The 12060-nt window shown below is 41.5% G+C and overlaps 1 long non-coding RNA gene across 2 annotated transcripts in view; it reads left to right on the top strand.

Moving 5' to 3' along the window:
- The first annotated feature begins 2828 nt into the window (after nucleotides 1-2828).
- Nucleotides 2829-12060, top strand: part of LOC138481675 (uncharacterized) — a 782881-nt gene continuing 773649 nt past the window's right edge. For both annotated transcript variants that reach the window (XR_011274323.1, XR_011274324.1), the window contains exons 1-2: nucleotides 2829-2901; nucleotides 2987-3113. This is a non-coding gene — a long non-coding RNA (uncharacterized lncRNA). The remainder of the gene's footprint in view (nucleotides 2902-2986; nucleotides 3114-12060) is intronic.

Raw genomic sequence — 12060 nt, 5'->3', positions numbered from 1 at the left:
CAGATAAACCTCTATAACCATTGAGAAGGTATAAAAATATAGAAGTTTTTATTATTTCAAATGGAACAGCAGATATAGCCGGTTGCTAGTTACGTACATAAACAATATTAACACAAATAAGTGAAAAAATGTATATACCAATCTGCACAAGAAAAAATATACTTTCAATTATGTAAAAAGAAAAAGGAGAAAATAGTCGACCAGACCAAAATAGACCAGACCAACACAGAGCCAGTAAACTTGCCCATATTCAACCTATCCCAGTCCTGTCTAGAGGGTTGACATTTATTCCGACACACCCCACGGACTGGTTCAGTGTCCACACCGAAATTAGAAGATTCTTTAGGTCAGTGAGGTTTAAGATTTACTTTTTGGACAAGGAAAATTCACCAGATGAGAGCGAAACGGGCCTACATCCTCCTTCCACATTTACCCCGGAAGATAACACTATGCCAAGTGAACTTCTCACATTTGAGAAGTGCGTCTTAAGAGACCTCAAAAAATTGCAAAAACAACCTAGGTCCATACGTTACAATCTGACACAATCTGAAAGGCAGGCTTTAAAATCTCTCAGTAAAAATCCCCATATTGTTATCAAGCCCGCGGACAAGGGTATGGTAGTACTGAATCAGGAACAATACCACACCATGGTCCTAGATCTTCTCAATGTGCCGGGTAGTTATCGTCCCCTTCGTAAAGACCCTACGAAAGACATCCAGAAGTCCATTCTGTAGGTCACGGACTATGCCCTTCAGCGTTCCTGGATTACCCCTAAAGAAGTGCAATTTCTCAATAAACCAGACTGTTCCATCCCAAAATTTTACGCAATCCCTAAAATCCATAAGGATGCGGTTACACCACTGGGTAGACCCATACTTGCAGGTTGTGGTACCATCCTTGAGCCAATTTGCCAATTTATTGACAAATACCTTCAACCCATTAGTCAGCAGACGGTGTCATATCTAAGGGACAGTACTTCGGTTATTTCATTATTTGAGGGCAAGTCCTTCGACCCTGCATCCAGCCTTCTGGTCATGCTTGACATCATAGCGCTCTACACCAATAGTCCGCATGATGAGGCTATGGAATCCCTACGAGCTAATCTTACTTTGTCCTCATGCCCTAGCAAAGCCCCGATCGAATTTATCATGGAACTGGTCTCCTTGGCACTTACCAAGAATTACTTTAAATATCAGGACCAATTCTATGAGCAAACCCAGGGCACGGCTATGGGGGGTATGGGGGCAGCCTTTGCTCCGAGTTTGGCTATTATTTTTATGGCCGACTTTGAAACGAAATTCATCTTCTCAGATCTCAACCCCTTTGCCAACATATTGAGAAATGGAGGCGGTATATAGATGATATCATATTCATCTGGCACAGCATCGTCAACGAACTTAATGCCTTACTGCTTTGGTTGAATGGTTGCCATCAGACTATCAAATTTACACTTACCCAGAGTAACATACAAATTCCTTTTCTTGATCTACTTATTCAGCATCATTCTAATCATTTGGTCTGTTCACTCTTCACCAAACCTACAGACCGCAACCCCACAAGCACAAAAAGAAAACCTGCCTTACTCTCAATTCTTGAGACTGAGGAGAAATTGTACATCTATAGTGGACTATGATTATCATGCGTGGATCCTGACTACCAAATGTTACCAACGCGGGTATCCGAAAAAGCTGATTTCAAATTTCTACAAACGGGCAAGATTTACCCCCCGTGACACCTTGCTATTGCCCAAGGATGTGATACCACACAACAAACTAGTGTGTGCTTTGACCTATAGTCCACACACTTTTTTGATTAAAAAATCTATCAAAAAACATTTGTCTGTGGCACAGCTTTCTTTACAGGCAGAACCACTGCCAATTTTTGCAATAAAAAGACAGAAAAATTTAAAGGACCAGTTGGTGCATGCATCTACACAACACAAATCCTCCAGATCTATTACATCAAGCTGGGACCTCCGCCCTTTGACGGGACATTTTCCCTGTGGCACCTGCTCAGTTTGTAAATTCACTGTAAAAATTAAATCTTTAACGCTACATGGCAAGATCTGGGAAATACATCATCACTCAAACTGTAAAACACCATGGGTGATTTACTGCATCGAATGCCCGTGCGGGTTGAAATACATAGGCACAACTACAAGGCAGGTGCACACTCGAATAACGGAACATCGTTCTCGCATTAAGGGCAAAGCCATTAACTCACCTTTAGTGAGCCATTATATGGAATATGGTCACACCACTGAAGACCTGCGGTGGTGGGTTATCGATGTGGTTAAGAACGCCTCCAACCCACCGCAGGCACTGTCCAGTAAGGAGGCACGCTGGATTTTTGAATTAGACACAATCGAAAATGGCCTAAATGAGGCATTCCCAACTTGGTGTTAAATTCAGGGCCTAAACATCTTACGTCCGCCTTACCTTACCTCTGGAGTAATGCAACTCACAGTACAGTCCAGCATAGTTTTTTGTGCCACCATTAACAACCTGCTGGTCTTTTTGACCCACGAAACATTGCCCCATTCTTAGCTTGTTTATTATTCACTACTTTTTATGTCATTAGGTCTTCTTTTCATATTTATTTTTAATATATATGGGGCCGTGTGTGTGTATATATACATATTCTTATTTATTATTTTTTATACATATACATGTATTTGTTCATGCCCCGGATGATCGACTCTTCATTCTTTCACTGTCTTTTCAATCTTTACTTTGGTCGCAATGAAAGAGTAACTATTTTAGTCCTCTTTCTATGCCTTTGCCACCCTAGCCACGCCCCCGGAAGAGTCACTTGTTCCGTGCTTTGCAGGCAGACGTACTGAGACAAACAACAGACAGGGACCCCGTCATTGGTCTCTCTCCAGCTGGAAACATTGCACAGGTAAGAAATGTCCATTTGACTATATGTTGCTCTACGGCCCACGTTGCCGTGCATCCGCTTCACGTACATTCTATTTTGTCCATAGTTATCGCAGTGACGTGCATATGGATGGCTTCTGATATGCTGCAAGCAACCTGCTCTCCTTATCAATCTATGCTGAAATCGAACGGCGCTACATCATACTCGATCGCACTGCCGATCTGAGGACTAAGGTCTGTTCACATTTACTTTACGAACCTCATGCCCATATTTATTAAAGGGAAGCATTTGAGCCTCTATTTTAATCTTATGTCTGTGTTCCACTTCAGACGTGCCCATATTCAATATCGATATTTTCCATTTGTGGTCTTCCAGCTACAGGACTTTGACGGCTGCAGGCACATTTAGGAGGCTCTTTTGTCACCTTTCTAGGTATGAATTGTTTTCATACTTTGTAGGTTCACTGCTTATCCTGCACACAGGTGATGGCAGCTACATCTATTCTTTAAACTAATCCTTGTGGTCGGTTCTTCTGTATCACTTATTCACGTGTTCTTCATTCTTTCAAATGAATTTAGGGGCTATGGTGTCCAGCGGGACAGTTGTAGGGATGGGGGCCCTGTTGTGCTAGCCTAACAAGGGCGGTTTGCCTGATTTTTAGCCACATTTGGTGGTATTTCTAACCCACCATGCACATTGAAACCTCAAGCTGCTTTTCAAATTTATTTTGAAACTATCTCATATAATGTAATTTCATTTGATTGCGTTTGTAGGGGCTGAACATTAGCATCATTTATCACCTGAGGAAGGTGGTTCTCAACTGTCCTATACCACTGAAACGCTGTTGCCGCCACGCCTTGGCTGTAGGTACGCAAGTACCCTGCACCAGCAGACGTGGCCCTACACGCTTATTAGCGGAAGGCGTAGTACCTTACTTCAGCCTGTGACATAACCTATGTGGTTTTTGTCACGCTTAAAGCAATTGTGTACATTATTTTCAATCAATTGCACAAACTGTTTTGTACCTTGTTACTTAATTCTTTTTCGCTTAATTGCCTAAGTACGGCATTCTGTACCTTTAATTGTATTAACAAAAACACTACTTGGATATGTTAATTGATAATAATTCAAATTTCTTTCAAGTTAGTAAGGGCTAGTTAGTCATAGCTAATCTTTTTTTTTCCTTTGTGATTTCATACCTTCAATTTCTGGTGACTAATTGCACTGCCCTTTGTGAAATTTTTGGATGGATAAAAACCATCAATAGCATAAATGTTTTTTTGTTTTTTTGCTTAATCGACTATATTTGTTCTATCATCTCATGTTGTTTTCCTTGTTCTTCCTTCCCCTCTTCCCTTCCCACTATTTTGGCCCTTTTCTTTTTACATAATTGAAAGTATATTTTTTCTTGTGCAGATTGGCATATACATTTTTTCACTTATTTGTGTTAATATTGTTTATGTACGTAACTAGCAACCGGCTATATCTGCTGTTCCATTTGAAATAATAAAAACTTCTATATTTTTATACCTTCTCAATGGTTATAGAGGTTTATCTGCATGGTGTGACAAAAACACATATATGTAAATTGAATGATTTGCTCTGTTGTTGCTATCAGTTGAATAGGCACTGGTAGCGGCTCAAACGATATTTAAACTCAAGTTTTTCTGGAACTTCCTTTTTGTTATAATTGTGTGCGCTCCATTGAGTTCCCGGTGCATTGGAGATCCTCTTGGTCTCTGCTTAGCAGAGGAAAAACAGGAACAGTGGTGGTCATCTTAGAGCCGATACAAGTGTACTTAAATGGGTTGTGAATTAATGAAACAGCTGATTGCAACTCGCTGGCAGAATGAGGTGCTGATTCCGTTGCAGGTATTCGAAAAATGTGAAGGTGCTGTAGCATATGCATTTAGCCTTACCCTGGATTCCAAGTGAAGATGCATGGCGGAACAATGCGATTCTCCTGAAGCCGTTGGTAGGGAGCATTTGAAATTACTCCAGGTGTCCGGTGCTTCCATAATATGGATGTTTTTCGAAAGGAAGTTGGTACAGTAGTTGTGGTTTAGTGAGTTTGCTGACACTAGTTTCACAGGAAAGCTTGACTTAAAGATGTATTGGCATTCATGCACAGGGGGCAACATATTAGGTGTACTATAAGCTTCAAAGTAGAAGTGGGAGAATGAAGATCCAACTTCTATTTCTGCTGATGTAATGTTATGGTGTGATATTGGATTTGTTATGCTGCAGTGCTGCCGCTTATGGATGGTTAGGTTGCTTGGGTATGTGTACACAGAAAGGAGCTTGAAGTGCCACTTGACCGAGAATAGTTTGAGAGTTACAGCAGCATGTTTATATGGCACACTGATTGGAGAGGTGTAGAGTTGGATGGTGTTCATTTGAGCAGGTTAGTGCTATCCGGCGTTCACCTGCAGTGTGTGGGCGATTTAGTCAATGTGTGCAGTATATGTTGGAATTTAGAATGGTGAGTAGGTTTGTGAGGGACTCAGATGGGCAGGGCATCATATGTAGCATGACATGAAATACCAAAGCAAGGCATCAAACACCAGAGTAAGGCAAGACATGCTCAACAGGGGAAAAAAGGCACCTTCATCCTACCACCGCCAGTGCTTAGCCTCTCTCATTTCTATTGATCAGAAACTTTGCATCACACCATACAAAAAAAGAGCGGTAGATGAGTGGATAGGTAGAAGGACTCTATTGGAAAAGTTGAGATGGTTGGTGGAGTGTGAGGTGGTGCTGACCTATGACCAATTCATTAGGCATTGTGATGACTCCAGAGTTTCTTAATTAACATCTTAAAGGTTACACATTTTTAGTGGCAATATCCCCACTGCCAAGTTTGGATGGTGTTATGTTTATTATTGTTTTATAGGATGACTGTAGAGTAGTGGAAATATCAATTACTGTGTGCTATAGTGAACGGGGTGTTACGGGGGACACCGCTGCAGCTCCCAAAAAAAAAAAGGAGAAAAACACCCCGCGGCGCTGGTTCCCGATCACAGAAGTGAAAGGGAACTGGCGCTGTTGGCACTCAGCGGGTAAAAAAGTTAAGTAGGGTTTGTTTATGTTGGGGGTGTGGGTGGGGGTGTGTTGAGGGTGTGGGTGGGGGAGTGTTATGGGTATGTTGTGGGTGTGGGTATGTAGGGGTTTTGAATGCGTGTTCACATGGGAAACGTGTGAACCTTTTGTGTTTTGCACATTTCTCATGCAAACTTTTCCGTCGCAGACTTTTCCGCGATGGAAAAATCACACAGATGTGATTAGAGAGTTATCATTTTGGCATTCGAGAACACAGGAATGTCGAATTGGTGGTGGAATACAATAGCAATTAGTCTATTGTGCTACACTGCAACTTTAGCAATACAGGGGTGAAGGCTGGAAGGATTAGAAGTAATCTTAACCTCTTGAATTGCTCTAGGCAACCCTCCAGATCATCGTTCTTTGCCTGCAAAGCTTACAAAAAGGGAACGACCATATCCAAATCAAGCTTGGTCCCACCCCAAAAGTGATAGTCCAGCCCAAACTGCTTAGTCACATTCCTTCTGCGCAAGACTATAAGCATCCCCAAACATGTTTTGGACTTGTTGGTGCTCATCAGTGAGAAGTAGCTTGGGTCTCTAGGCCCAGCAGGCACTGGACACACGTCTGAGCATACCCGTCCCACTCAGGGTGACTATAGCAAAACAAAAGGGTTGATGGCTGGAAGTTTTAGAATTAATCTTAACCTCTGACATTACTCTGGGCAACCCTCCAGACCATCCTTCATAACCTGCCAAACCATTACAAAAGGGGAAAGATGATATGCAAATCAGGGTTGGTCCTACCCCAAAAGGGGCAGCCCAGAGCCCAAACTGCTTGGTCACAGTCCTTCTGCACAAGACCACAATCATTCCAAAACATGTTTTGGCCTTGTTGGGCAAGGGCATCCACACACATCAGGGACCAATACATTATTAAATGCAGCAACAATAAGATCAGATAGAAATTGGGGATTTAGAGTAAACCTAGATTAGATGAGGAAACAGACATTTTAGAGAGTAGAGCACACTATCAAACATGTGAAGGGGTTGGAAGCAGAATTTGCTTCCAAGAAGGACGGTCTTGAAGCAATTGTGGACACTAAGGTAAGTCCTTAAAACGAGGAGAAAAACATCAAAGGGCCAATTCAGCAAGACATAGTGAAGAAAGCAGCGCCAGAGGGTAACGATGAGAAGAGGAACATTCTCCGTTGCTATAGGTGCATAACCTGAACCACTGAGTAAAAGGCAATGGGCCTCATTCCGAGGTTGGCGGTAAGGGGTTAACGGCACCGGTAATGATGGCAAAATGACAAAATTCATGTACAAACAATTTGTGCAGCTATCTTTTAGTTAGTGTTGCAATAGAGTATTTTTACCTTGAATTGCATGTCCCCATACACTTGTTTAGGTGATGCTTTGCCAATAATTGGGTTCAATCCCTATGCAATAGATTGAAAATAAATACAGTTTTTGACAACATGTCGTGAAACGGTTATGCCAGTGTGGCCTCTTTGTACTACATTAATGTCCCATTCATTTTATATATAATATTGTGTGTTAGCCGTCTAATTTTTCGGTAATCGCAGTAAACATATTTTTTGAAAAACTTGCAAATAACTTCTGTTCAAATTAAACATGTTGCTGGTCAATCACTTTAAATGATAAACTTTAGTTTACTCTTCGCTAAATTAGCCATGAAAATTACTTAAAGTAAATTCATTAGCATGCGTCTTGTTTCTCTTAATTTACTAATCAGCTGCTAACAAGATCCGCGCTCAGTGCAGGTTTGAGTTTAAAAGCTGAATAATACACGGCCAGCAGGGAACTATAATTTGTGGATAGTCTCTTACCTTCCAAGATCAATACTAGCATTCCTTTGCGTGCGTCGGCTGCTTGGTGGGGGCGCCGAATGGCGTCCGGACATAGTATTTGTTGTTGGGTTGTCGTCTTGGATACGGACTCACCAGAGTCCTTCTTTTGTTTTAACAAGTGATTCGAAGTGGCACGTGCCATCTTCAGGGATTGAGATAGCGTATTCGTGTGGAAATGGGGGTAGCATTGCCCAATCTTGAAAGTACTTGTCATGGACTTCACTATATTAGGGAAACTAACAGCGATTCATTTGAAACATAAGTCAGCATTAGCCATTTATAATGGTATTTGTTTGAAAGTAAAATGGTAGAATTTTCTCTAGCAGGTTCCTTACTGCAAAATGCGGGAGTGACGATCCCCAAGCCCCTCATCACATTCTTCCTATCCCCCATTTCTATATACCTAACCCTAACCAACCACCTACCGTTTTGTGGTAAATAAATGCAGTAACAAATTCGGTAACTAAAAATCAACCAATTTACTTTTGACCAAAGTGTTGAGTACCATTGACCACAGTGTGGATGGTTTTAAATCAGTCCTTTCTTTAATTCCTGAACAACAGCAATTGGCAGAGCTAATGCTTCTGTACTTGTACGATTTTGGGGATATACTGAAGATGCTGCTAATAGATTGCATTAATACAACATAACAAGGCCCTGATTTGAAAAAGGCTTTTAGTACAGCCGAAACACTTGTCATCATCAAGGGCAACTTTATCGAAATAAAGCAATCACTTGTGTTTGAAACCTAGACTTGGCGCAGTCTCTTATCTGAGCATTTTTTGAAATAATTCTCAGGGCAGTATGTGAAAAAGACCAACCCTTGCGAACAGAGTCTTCAATTAGTAGATTGTAAAGCGCTGGTGAGCATTGCTGTACGCCTATCTAGAACGGGTGCCCTGTCTGATAACCTGGTAAGTCGGGCAAAAAAGTGAACAATGCAAAAGATCCTCTGTGAGTGCATTGCAAAGTAGGCAACTACGAATGCCCACTTCACCTGCCAGACATCTGGCAGGGTGTGGTGGGCATTTATACCACATTATTGTTGTGGTAGACCCATATCAGTATAATGCAATAGTTGCCGAGTCACTCGTCCTGTCAGCAGTGTATCCGCATGTCGCTGCTGCGTGGGATGGATGGATGGATGGAAATAATGTCATGCTCATGAATTTATCTAAAGCATTGTTACCTGTGGTCATGTCTTTCTGTTGTCAGTGCAACATGCGTAGTGAACCGTAATGGGGCGGTGTAAAGAGATGCTATCACAGCCTGAGGTCTACAATCACTCACAACATGGCTGCATTGCCATTCTTAAAAGGGGCGTCAGCATCTCATTGCTTAGGCAACGACCATCATCTCGCACCGAGGATTAGGGAAATAAACGTCAGACATTTTTTAGTAGTTACTTGCCAGTATCGGTGTACGCTCTTACAAAAAAGTAAACACATAAGGGAATATTGTGAGGGGCAATGGTAAGGAAATGTAAGTGGCTAATGAATATATGTGTCAGTGGTCCTCTATTTTGAGTAAGTGGGCAGGTCACAAGAACATAACAAACAGTTATAGCATCCTGAACGTTCACAAATAGTGTCAACAGAGGGTGTTGCGATACAGCAGTATTGGGATAGAACCAAGGGACTCAATCACAATCTAAACCAATCAATGCACTCATTAGGGCCCGTTTCTACACCATTGGTAAGGAAAATCAGACACTGTTCATGTTCGTAAGGTCTTTTTTATCTGAAGATAAGTTACCATTGGGGCAGATTTTCAGAAGCACTGTCCACTTAAAATGCTCCCTTTTGTGTTCCATCAACATAAAGTGCCCTATAAGGGGGGCATTGAGTGTGTGGTTCCTAGTACAGCTTTTATGTTCACTAATTCTAACTTTCACTTTACGTTCTGTCTTGCGGATGTATATCCTATAACATTGTCACCAAATGACATAAACAACCATGTCAGTGTTACAATTAGTTAGAAGTTTCTTTGTCCTTTTCTTCTCAAGACCAATATGTACCTCCCTTGTTCTGCTAGTCTGAGCACAGCAACTACAGGAGCCGCAGGGGATGTGGCTAGTGGGTCTAGGAGGGCCCCATGTTTCTGTAATGCTCTGCTGTCTACTGTCAGGCTGGTGATGTCATTGCGGGTCATTAGATCCTTAAGGTTTTTACCCCTTCTGAAAGCACAGTTGGGGTGCCTTAGAGGTTTGTTACCGCCTTCAAGGATGTGCCAATTTGTGTTGATGATTTTGATTATTTTGTTGGACAAATTATTAAAAGTACTGACAATTACAATGTCGTTATTGAGTTCTGAATTGGTCTTATATTGTAAAAAGGATTCTCTGTTATTGTTACTGACTCATTTATCTGTTTTCTACACAATATTTCTGGGATAACTCCTTTGTAATAGCTTGCTGCTCCAGATATGGGCTTCAGTGTCATAGGAATATCTGACAGTGCTATTGCGCCTGAGACACAACAACTCACCAAAAGGTAGATTTTCTCTAGCGTGACGTGGGTGACAACTAGAGAAAAATAAATATTTTTTTTTTCTGTTGCCTTATGGTAAGGTCTTACTTTCAGAATGTGTTCAGCTGATTAAACTGCGATTGAAATATCCCAAAAATGTAATTCAAAGTGAATTTCAAGAATGGGTTCTGGGTGTTTAACCACGTGAAGCACTTGTCAAAGGAGACTATGTCACCATTCCATACCAATAGAATGTCATCAATGAACCATTTGCATAATTTGATCTGCCCTAAGTACGGGCTGATATCTGATCAAATGATACTGGTTTCTAGGAATTCTACATATAAATCGGCAACTGCCAGAGTGACTGACAAGCCCATGGCTGTTCCGTGTGTTTGATGGAACACACAGAAATAATAATTCTCTGTGAGGGAAGGATACATGAGTTGGGAGTAGGACCATTGTTTTGTTTGCTCAGTAGAAGTTCCTCCATCATATTAATGGTGGCCATTTGGGGGAAACTAGTATGTAGAGAGACTATGGCCCTCATTAAGAGGTTTCCGGTAACTCACCAGTGCTACCGATGGGTTGCTGGCAACCTATCTTACCATTATCACTGCCTAACATAACGGTGCTACTGGAATATCACAGGAAGTGGCTGTACGGTAAATTCCCATTCCCTATACATGATGCACTGGCATCTTTGTTAACAGTGCCGGTGCTTCAGTGAAAAACCTGCCGGTAGGGGTCTGAACCGCCAGCAGGTCAGGCCTGCCGGTTGTTAAGTGACCCTACTCAGGCTCGCAGTGAGATGGTCTGGAAAAGGTAACTTGTTACCAGCACCTTTATTTCCAGACCGGCACACATATAATAAGGCCTTATGTCTAGTCCCACCTGTAGGTCTTGTTTCTCATCAAAAGGATACCCTTCTATTAGATTGATCACTTGTTTAGTGTCTTGTATATAGGAGGTCATTTCTGATACAAAAGCTTTCAGATGGTTGTCCACAAATTTGGAGAGGGGTTCAAGGATAGAACCTCTACCGAATACAATAGGGCATCCTGGAGAGTTTAAGAGGGTTTTGGGAATATTAGGGAACATATAGAATTTAGGAGTACTTGGATTAGTAGCAATCAGATCTTCAGACTCTCCATTTGGGATCCACCTGCGTTTGAAGGCTTTATCGACTTTGTTGTCTATAAGTTTCTTGAGTCGGTCAGTGGAATATACATGGATTTCTTCATAGAACGAGGTGTCATTTAGCTGCTTTTCATACTCTTCTATGTATAATTGCCTGTCTAGCATTATGATTGCTACACCTTTGGCATCCTTTCTCAAAATGATTCTTTTGTTAGTAGCTATGTCTTTGATAGCTTGTCTTTCACCCTTAGAGAGATTTTAAAAAGCCCTGCCATGTTCATTCTTTTTGAGATTAGCTATGTCTGTCATTACGCAGTTTTCAAAGACCATGGCCTTGGGTGAATGGCTAGTACTTGGGGGCATGAAAGTGGAAGGATTGCGTAACCAACTAATACTGTCTTGGTTTTCAAAATGATTATCCATGAAGTTCTTTGTCCAGTACTGAGATTTCATCATGTGCTGGATTATTTGACGACAGATTAATCAGTAGGTCTGTCTGCTTCTTATCTGTCTGGGTTCATAATCCCAGACTGTTCTTCCAGGGTCCTGGTCTAAAAAATGCTGCTGTTGTGGGTTACCTCTCCTACCTCTGTTCCTTTGATTGTTACCTCTCCTGTTGCTATATGTACCTCTACCTCTAGATTGGAACCTACCTCTACT

Source organism: Ambystoma mexicanum, chromosome 5p (assembly GCF_040938575.1).
Source record: "Ambystoma mexicanum isolate Mex_15411 chromosome 5p, UKY_AmexF1_1, whole genome shotgun sequence".
NCBI classification, from domain to species: domain Eukaryota; kingdom Metazoa; phylum Chordata; class Amphibia; order Caudata; family Ambystomatidae; genus Ambystoma; species Ambystoma mexicanum.
Note: the sequence above shows the minus strand (reverse complement) of the source record. Positions and strands in the feature narration are given on the sequence as shown.